Source organism: Rutidosis leptorrhynchoides, chromosome 5 (genome assembly GCF_046630445.1).
Source record: "Rutidosis leptorrhynchoides isolate AG116_Rl617_1_P2 chromosome 5, CSIRO_AGI_Rlap_v1, whole genome shotgun sequence".
Classification (NCBI taxonomy): Eukaryota; Viridiplantae; Streptophyta; class Magnoliopsida; order Asterales; family Asteraceae; genus Rutidosis; species Rutidosis leptorrhynchoides.
Window position 1 is genome coordinate 268,337,978 of NC_092337.1, and position 10,834 is coordinate 268,348,811.

Consider the following 10,834-nt stretch of genomic DNA (forward strand, 5'->3'; position numbering starts at 1 on the left):
ATCATTATTAATATATATATCATTATTTAAAAATGGTTATTGTTATTGTTATTATTATTATTACTATATTATCATTAAGATAATTATTAGTATTATCGTTAATAATGTTATAGTAACTATCATTATTAATATTAGTGTAATTAAAACAAATATTTGTAACACCTAATTATTTGGATTACTATTATTATCATTATTATGAACACGATATAAAAGATGATTAAAAGCTATTAAATGAAACGATTAGGAAATAATGAGTAAGAGTATCATGATGAAATTAAAATATTATAAGATATTGATTTAGATAAAATTATTATTCTTATTATTTTTATCATTACTATCATTATAGATATTATTTTATCAAATAAATATGTGATACAAACATATTTTACTACGTGTAATAACTTACTTTAATAATACCTATCATATTATCTTTATAATATTAAATGAACCCTATAAATTTTATTACTTAATATATATAAAAGTATATTTTATTATATAAATTTAATATAAAATTTTATTTATTAATAAATAAATTATATTATTTACTCTAATAAATCTTTTAAAAATATTTTAAAATATAAAACGACGATATTTAAACTATATATTAATCATGTATAGATTTTTGAAAATTATTTTGAGTCAAATTTACTTTTGTTGACTTTTGCATATTAGTCTCGAGCATTAGGATTGTGGTACACTATGACTTGACCTAATTTGTTAGACAAATATTGACCAACACATAAATATATATATAATTAATTTACGTTCGTGAATCCGGGGCCAACCTTGCACTTGTTCAATGACGTTATATGTATTTTTACTACGAAATACAGTATGGTGAGTTTCATTTGCCTTTTTACCCTTTATATTTTTGAGACTGAGAATACATGCACTTTTTTAAATATTTGACGAAATAGACACAAGTAATTGAAACTACATTCTAGGGTTGAATTATCGAAATCGAATATGCCCCTTTTTATTAAAGTCTGGTAATCTAAGAATTAGGGAACAGACACCCTAATTGACGCGAATCCTAAAGATAGATCTATTGGGCCTAACAAACCCCATCCAAAGTACCGGATACTTTAGTAATTCGAAATTTATATCATGTCTGAAGGAGGATCCCGGAATGATAGGGGATATTATTATATGTATCTAGTTAATGTCGGTTACCAGGTGTTCACCATATGAATGCTTATTTTTGTCTCTATGCATGGGACGTATATTTATGAGAACTGGAAATGAAATTCTTGTGGTCTATTAAAATGATGGAAATAAATGATTATGATAAACTAATGAACTCACCAACCTTTTGGTTGACACTTTAAAGCATGTTTATTCTCAGGTGTTAAAGAAATCTTCCGCTGTGCATTTGCACATTTTAAAGATATTACTTGGAGTCTTTCATAGCATATTTCGAAGAACGTTGCATTCGAGTCATTGAGTTCATCAAAGATTATTATTAAATCAATTTATAGTTGGATAGTGGATATTATGAAATGGTATGCATGCCTGTCAATTTTTGATGTAAAGAAAGTTTGTCTTTTAAAAACGAATGCAATGTTTGTAAAATGTATCATATAGAGGTCAAATACCTCGCAATGTAATCAACTATTGTGAATCGTTTATAATGTATATGAATGGGTCCTTTCAAAATATTTCTGTGTCTTTGGTTGTATATGCTATGTGCTTCACGATTTTGATAACCTCAGAGAGTTTGATCCTCATGGCGATCAGGCCATATTTCTCGGTTATTCTTCGAACAATGTTTATTATCGTATCTATCACAAACGGACAAAGACGATCAAGGAAAGCATCAATATCAAGTTCGATGAATTTTCAGGAATGGATTTTGAACAACTCGGTTCAAAACCCGATCCTAACCTGGCTACTACTTATTGCGCGCAAATTTCAATTTTCTTGAAGAAGGGTGTTCTGACGGTTACACCAGAGGAACTAGATATCTTATTTGATAATCTTTATGGTCCTCAACGGAATTAAGATGTTCAAGCCGTATAGGATACACCATCACATTCAACTACTGTGGAGACTCAACCAAGTCTCTATGATGAAGATACAACACCAACTGATTCACCTGTTGCTTCTTCATCCTCCCTCCCACCTCCTAATGATTATCTTGAACCAATTCAAGATACAACCGTTGATACAACTCCGGTTATTTTCTCCAGTTACTCCAATGAATCCATTAGACAATGTTACATCAGCATTAGGGGATTGATGTGCAAAAAGTGTGCAGTGCTTAATTTGCCTTTCAAACATTTAAATTTATAAAACCTTTATTACTACACTTTTAACACTCTAACGAGCAACAAAACCCGATCAGAGGTAGTATTTTAGGTTATCGTCCCAAGAGAGCGTGGATGCGAATAAGAGTTATTTTATTAAATATTTTAATTCTTATTAAAGAATTAAAGATATGTTTTTATGTCTTTTATGGAATAAATTCTTATCTCTTAGGAAAGAGATGATTTAAGATAAACAAAATAAAGCAAGAAAGTAAAGATTCAAATTAAACAGTTATAAATAAAAGCAGCTACATGAACGAAGAACTCATACGGGAATCATATTAGGCAAGTTTTATAACGTATATTACCACAAATCAAGATAATAATCATAAACCAATTATTATCCCTAAGTAGGTTAAGACAAGTGTTGCATATCATTTAATAAGCAGGAGTTAAAGCATATACTAGACATGTGATGTGCATGACTAATATCTCAATTCTTAACGTTCAATTCAATTACATGATACATATCAACGTTATGATGCGGATCAACATGCAAATAGACTGACAAATTATATAAGCTATTAAACATCAAGTAGATCAACTCAAGTTACTAGCTGAAAGTCAATTACTACTTAGTTTTCATGCAATCATTAATTAAACACATCCAAACAGAGGATTTTCGACTAAGCCTAACAACATCAAACTCTATTATATAAGTGTAATTCCAATTAAACAAATTTATCACTATTATGCTTTTCAACCTAGTTGCATGCAATTCAATTTAACAAGTTTGGTGGGCTAGATCTTAACAAGTAGCATGAATCGAATAATAGATCATCGGATCAAGTACTAATCAACCCTAAAATCATGTTATCTAATTATTAAGCATGACAAACAAGTATATTAAAGCATAATAGATTCAAAACAGTTCAAATATCATCATAGAAACTCAACCATACAGATGTGGAAAAGAACCAGAAATTGTACTAATGAAGCTCGAAGTCAGCGGCTTCCTTCCCATCAAGTTGGCGGCTTGAAGGTGACGCCAGCGGCTTCCTCTGATTCCCAGATGAAGTTCAATCTTCGTCCAAGTAACTACTATGAATGTTTAGTTCAAAGCAGAAGACGAACAGAAATGAATACAGTAAATAAAATAAATAAAACAATAAAATAAGATAGAATCATACCTTAAAAAGAAGGTAAATGTAAAATAACTTGAATTAAAACTTGAATCCTGATTACAATGACTAAATCTAACCTAAGGGTTTAGAGAAAACCCTAAAAAAATGACCTAACCAGAATTATTGAATACTGAAAACTAATACATATGAAAACTGAGACCACAGGCCTGTATTTATAGTGTTATGGGACGGTGTCCAAGTTGACGGCTTCAGTGGAAAGGCGGCGGCTTGCCTTGGGTCGGTGACTCCTTTTGCAAGTTAAGCTTAATGCGCAAGCTAAAATATTTTAGCCGTCATACTTAAGCCGGTGGCTTCAGAGAAGGCCGGCGGCTTCAGAGATCCACCAAATCTTTTTTATTTTGTTTCCATTTTTACTTGAACTTGGTCGACAAGTTGAGAAACCGGGTCTTTTAGGCCGGCGGTTTCAGGGTGAAGCCGACATCTTCCTTTTCCTTTTGCTTGATCAACAATTTCTTTCAATTTTACGAAGATTCTGGAACATTCTAACATATGTGACTCCAAGCCGGCGGCTTCATATAGCCCATGCCGGCGGCTTCATGTAGCCGTTCCGCAATTTGGTGTGTTTTTTATCCTATTTTATACATAACTTTGATAAAATTATTGGAAATACTTTTTCCCCATTTTTACCCATTTTAGTGTGTTTTGGAGTTAAAATGACTCTAAAATACTAAGATAATTCCTCAATATGTTACTAAAAACTGTATAATTTAGGAGTTATCAAATTTCCCACACTTAAGCTTTTGCTTGTCCTCAAGCAAATAAAGATAAATCATTTAAAAGTATACTCCCTTCGGAATTTTTATCAAACATAGTATTTAATGAGATGTTTTGAGAATACTTTGGTTAATCTTGTGTTTTCAACCGAAAATTATCTTTAAAATCTTTTGAAAGATTAACGCTTATTTATGAATTTCACCTACATAATGTATCAAAAGAAATATTAAATGGGTAGTTTATATCGGAATTTGGTTTATTGGGTTGGTCATGACACGAGATAAAATTGGTGTAAAAGCGGAAGCAAAATGCAAAGTCAAAAAGATGTCTAATCATTAAAGTTTAGTTATTATTATAAAAACTAGTCTGAACCAGACCAAGGAGTACAAGTGGTCCTAATGTTTATTAATTCAGATTTATACAATAGTTGGTCATCATTGGACTCTTTTATTTTTTAATTAGAGATTTTAAAAGTGGATGGTTCTTATTGGAATTCTTTTCTCTCGCTCTCATCACTCTTATTGGCCTTCATTGGGCTCTTTTGCTTTTCATTTCTTTTGCTTTCATGCTTAGCTTTTGCTTTACACTTGGCAATTTTTTCTAAATTGGCCTTTCATTGGGGCTCTTTTGTTGCCTCAGTGGTCCATGCTTATTATGCCATATGGTAGTGGCTATAAGTTCGCATTCGTTTCACAATTTTTGGCGTTTACTTCCTATCTTAAACAAGTAGTCTAATCTCGAAGTTGATAGTAGTTCTATTAGCATTAAGATTAGATTAATGAAAAGACATAAGTTTGACTAGGAATTTATACTTCCAAAAATATATGGTTAGGAATGGGAATTTGGTTTAATTGGTTATTATCTAAAAAGGTTAAGGTTTCTAATGGTAACTAATTGGAATTTTGTTAGCACTCTATATATTTAGGTATGTATTCAAGTGCTAACGACCTGGGTATTGGCTTAAATTGGTTTTAAAATAAAAGGCTAACAAAAAATAAAATCCTAGATATTCCTTTATCATTTACATTACCTTAACTTTAGGTGTTTATATTTCTTTACAATTTATTCAATCTCAAAATTTAAAAATTTACCATATAGGGTGTTAAAAATTAGTTACTTTTAAGTGTATGAATTATTAATCACAAAGCAACAATTTTTTTATAATGTAGGACAAACAAAATTAAGTGTGATTTTTAAATCATAAAAATCTCATTTTATTAGTATTTCCTTAACAATTTAAAATTTTATCTTTGTTTTTAATTAAGTGAAGAATTCACTTTCCTTCCCTACACTTATTTCATACAATGTCCTCACTTGCATGAATTTATACTATAACGATAAAATAAAGGAAGACAAACATGTAAAAGTAAAAGAGAGAGAACACATCACAGGGTTTTATGAGCTGCATATGAAAGGATGAGAGTGAAGATCAGCATGCGCCAGTCAGCTTCGAACACTACTCATAGATGGCCAACTTACGAAACATAACACAAAACATGCTTATTGATTAATGAGTCATAAGCTTGACTCATCCCTATTTAAATTTTTCCTTAGTGGGTTTAACTTTCCCACACTTATCGGGCGACATATAAAATCGGTGGAAAACGTTCCACAAATTAGTAACGTTAACCAATCATTAACACCTCGGGTTGTAAAGATATATTTAATTTGTTGTATGTTCAAAATTTTGAAATTACCCTGAGTGTCAATAAATAGTTTCCCATTGTGTAGGTCTTGCGGCAATAAGTTTGTTTTTGTTGCGGGTTCTTGACAAAATGGGTCTTTAAATACTATTTCACATCTGATAATTTCTTGAGGATACACGAAGTCTATAGGAGTTATACATATTTCAAGTGGTGTTTCTGATATAAGTTCTTTCTTAGTGAATATTTCAAACACGTCATCCTCGGATTCATCATTAATGTTGACCTTCATAAACTTATCAAACTCAGCATCTAGATCTTCATCCTTAATCCTTATAGGTGTGAAATTTCCCGTGTCTACATCCATTAATTCCCGAAAGTCTTCCTTAAGAGAAGAATCAATATCATATAAGCTTAAAATTGGAGCAGTTTCCACTAACCTAGTATTTTCTAGCAATACGTCCACCTCAAAATTAGGATAATAATCATCATCTTCATCATCAGAAGAATCCCATTTGATCGGATGGAACTCATCATTGTCTTCGGTATCTGAAGGATCCCAATCTATACCCAGTGATTCTTCATCTGAAATTTCATCGCTAAATATACTATCTGGGTCTACTAATATAGTTGGCGGAATGGTAGGTAGTGGTATTGGAATAGATTTTGTCTTACTTAATTGTTCTAAGTATGAATCGGTAGGTAATTGTGTATTCGATGGGGTACGTGAATGTTTTACGTCTGGATTTCTGCAACATTGAAAAGGTCCATAAAAACACGGGCAAAATCCCTCGGCTATCATCAACTCTTCTATCGACATGTTTCTAACACTAACCCCAATCTCCTCTACCACTTCTTTGACTGGTTCGAACTCCTCATTAACCAACTCTTCCTCATCATTAGTCCAATATTACGCATTGGAAAGATATTGTTTGATAGTTATCGTATGTTGAGTTTGAGCATTTTCTTCCTTTTCCTTTACTTGTCTCATATATTCATTCCATTCTAATATTGATTGTATTTGTTTTGGTGTATATGGATTAGCCTTATATTCATCCTTATTCTCTTTAAACATTTCCATAAAATTCATATCTTCTTCTCTCTTTGTTGGTTGTTCCATATTTTTAAATAAGATTTGAGATTTAGATTTTAATACGGAGATTTTGAATTATAGGAGGAATTAAGATTTGAATAATTTAAGTAATTAACTAATAACTAAATAGACTAAATAAAATATAAATAATTTAATTAACAACTTTTATCGCATAACAATGAATAATCAAACATACAGGGGATATTGAATCTTTCAATACTTAAGTGACCCGTCAGCGTCTAGGTTCGAGCAGGAGCCTTTAAATCGGAACCTCAGCAACCCTCCCCTAAAGGAAGATAGTCATCACCCGTTTTCAAGAAATATCAATAACCAAAGTATATCCAACTTCCGTATTTACGGCAGCGGCGCAAAAAAGTTGATGTGCAAAAAGTGTGCAGTGCTTAATTTTCCTTTCAAACTTTTAAATTTATAAAACCTTTATTAATACACTTTTAACACTCTAACGAGCAACAAAACCCGATCAGAGGTAGTATTTTAGGTTATCGTCCCAAGAGAGCGTGGATGCGGATAAGAGTTATTTTATTAAATGGTTTAATTCTTATTAAAGAATTAAAGATATGTTTTTATGTCTTTTATGGGATAGATTCTTATCTCTTAGGAAAGAGATGATTTAAGAAAAACAAAATAAATCAAGAAAGTAAAGATTCAAATTAAACAGTTATAAATAATAGCAGCTACATGAACGAAGAACTCATACGGGAATCATTTTAGGCAAGCTTCATAACTTATATTAACACAAATCAAGATAATAATCATAGACCAATTATTATGCCTAAGCAGTTTAAGACAACTGTTGCATATCATTTAATAAGCAGGACTTAAAGCATATACTAGACATGTGATGTGCATGACTAATATCTCAATTCTTAGCGTTCAATTCAATTACATGATACATATCAACCTTATAATGCGGATCAACATGCAAATAGACTGACAAATTATATAAGCTATTAAACATCAAGTAGATCAACTCAAGTTACTAGCTGAAAGTCAATTACTACTTAGTTTTCATGCAATCATTAATTAAACACATCCAAACAGAGGATGTTCGACTAAGCCTAATAATATCAAACTCTATTATATAAGTGTAATTCCAATTAAACAAGTTTATCACTATTATGATTTTTAACCTAGTTGCATGCAATTCAATTTAACAAGTTTGATGTACTAGATCTAAACAAGTAGCATGAATCGAATAATAGATCATCGGATCAAGTACTAATCAACACTAAAATCATGTTATCTAATCATTAAGCATGATAAATAAGTATATTAAAGCATAACAGATTCAAAACAGTTCAAATATCATCACAAAAACTCGACCATACAGATCTGAAAAAGAACCAAAAATTGTACGGATGAAGCTCGAAGCCGTCGGCTTCCTTCCCATCAAGCCAGTGGCTTGAAGGTGAGGCTGGCGGCTGTAGTGACCCGTCCTAATCCATCTAGACGAAGTCTTCAATAGTTGGTCCCATTGCGAGGTTCTGACCTCTATATGCCATAAAAGACACCATGTAATATGAACAAATGCACAGCAGAAGATTTCTTTCATACCTGAGAATAAACATGCTTTAAAGTGTCAACCAAAAGGTTGGTGAGTTCATAGTTTTATCATAATACAATAAAATTCATCATTTTGATAGACCACAATATTTAAATGCTGCATGGTACAAATGGCCCATAATCCTATACCCACCTGTAATGTACATGCGATATCTTTTAAATACAGTACACCTTTCTCGTGTACGAAATCATCTTTCATAAATCTTAGTAATCGTACACATATCTTGTGCACAAAAATAACATATACATAACTTGTGTATAAAATCATTCTCTTGATATATAACATTCACATCAACTGGTGGCAATTATCATGTCCACATAATTCAATGGTGGCAATTATCATGTCCACATTATTCAATGGTGGCAATTATCATATCTACATAATTTAATGGTGGCAATTATCATGTCCACATAATTCAATAATAATCTACAGAACTTATGTCTGCATAATAATTCATTCGAGGAATGTTTTGCTTGTGTCTATCTCATCAAAAGTTTATAAAAGCATTCATGTATTCGCAGTTCAAAACATATTTCAAAAGCATTTAATAAAACAGTTGTAAAAACAGCGCATGTATTCTCATTTCCAAAAATATAAAGAGTAAAAGGGAGCAAATGAACTCACGCATATAAATATTGTAAAACAGTTAATAAAGCATTTGCATGTATTCTCAGCCCAAAAATGTAAAGAGTAAAAGGGAGCAAATGAACTCACGCATATAAATATTGTAAAACAGTTAATAAAGCATTTGCATGTATTCTCAGCCCAAAAACGTAAAGAGTAAAAGGGAGCAAATGAACTCACCATACTGTATTTTGTAGTAAAAATACATATGACGACATTTAACAAGTGTAGGGTTGGCCTCGGATTCACGAACCTATAACATTTGTATATATATTAATACATATAAATTGTAATCGAACAAATTTATATATATTATTATGTATTAAGATTTACTATTTATACATATGATTCAATTTAAAATATATTTATATATTATTTGTAACTTAATTATAATAACATTTTATTAAAACAAAAAAGTATTTAATATTAATATAGATGTATAATATATTTTTACATAAATGTCCTTTATTTATTAAAGTAATATTTTTAATACTAAATTAGTGACAATAATAATAATGATAATAATAATAATAACAACAATAACAATAACAATAATAATAATAATAATAATAATAATGGTAATTGTAACACTACCTCCAAGAAGTAGTTCTTAAAAAAAATGTCCAAGTCCGGATTTGAACCCACGACCTCCCGCTAACCCAATAACATTCTTAACCATTCTTCTATTTATTTATTTCCTGACATAAATCGCCCATTAAACCTTTTAAGCCATAAAACCCTGTTTCCTTCTTCTTCTCCTTCTTTTTATAAAAAAAAATGCCCCAGCACGGGCTCGAACCTACGACCTTTTGAATAATCAAACACACGACAAACCATTCCTCTACTTCCACTTTCTGTTCTAGTTTCCACCATAAATTCAATTAACCCATGATTCGCCTGTTTTCTTTTTCTTCCTCCAAAACCCATCAATATCATATCCTTTATAACTTTTTGTTATCATAATCTTAATCAAAATCAAAGTCATTAACACTGATTTATGGTGATCTTACTGTAATATATTAACATCATCACATCATATCAACCCACGATTATTATACATCTATATCACCTTGGTTTCTTGGGGTTCATTCGAAAAAACAAAACAGAATAAATAATTCATTTACTGCATGGTTTCCTTGAGTTGATTCTTGGGCCACCAAAAGATTAATCGGTCAAGAAGCCCAACATCGTAATCGATCTAGAAGCAAAACGAACGTGAGGTTTGGTTTCTTTATTCATTTTCCTACAACTGTTATTTAAAAATACCAACTAGTCACCCATACTATTCTTGTTGGCCACAACAAAGATATAAAACAAGCAAAAGTTGCCAATTAAAATCTTAAGTGTTCGACTAAATCCATTACGTGGCCCCAAAAAAATAATACGGTCTAATCATCATTCCATGGCCCCCGCTAACTTAAATAACTTATACATTATTGTTGGTTCAATCTAGGAGAAAGAAGGATATGGCCAAACGTTCAAGTTACACCAAATTGGGTAGGCCATGAGTTTTTTTCAATTTGTTCCACATGCAATTATTTATTAATGTGTTGTAAAGTAATAAACATATCCAACTTGGCCAAACCTTTAACTATATGTATAATCGAGCCACTTGAGTATGTTTACTCGACATCATCTCTTCTCATATTATGTCATTATCATAATCATTATTAACTTTATTATAGTGTCACCAACATTACATAAATGTCGTGCTATTGAACAAG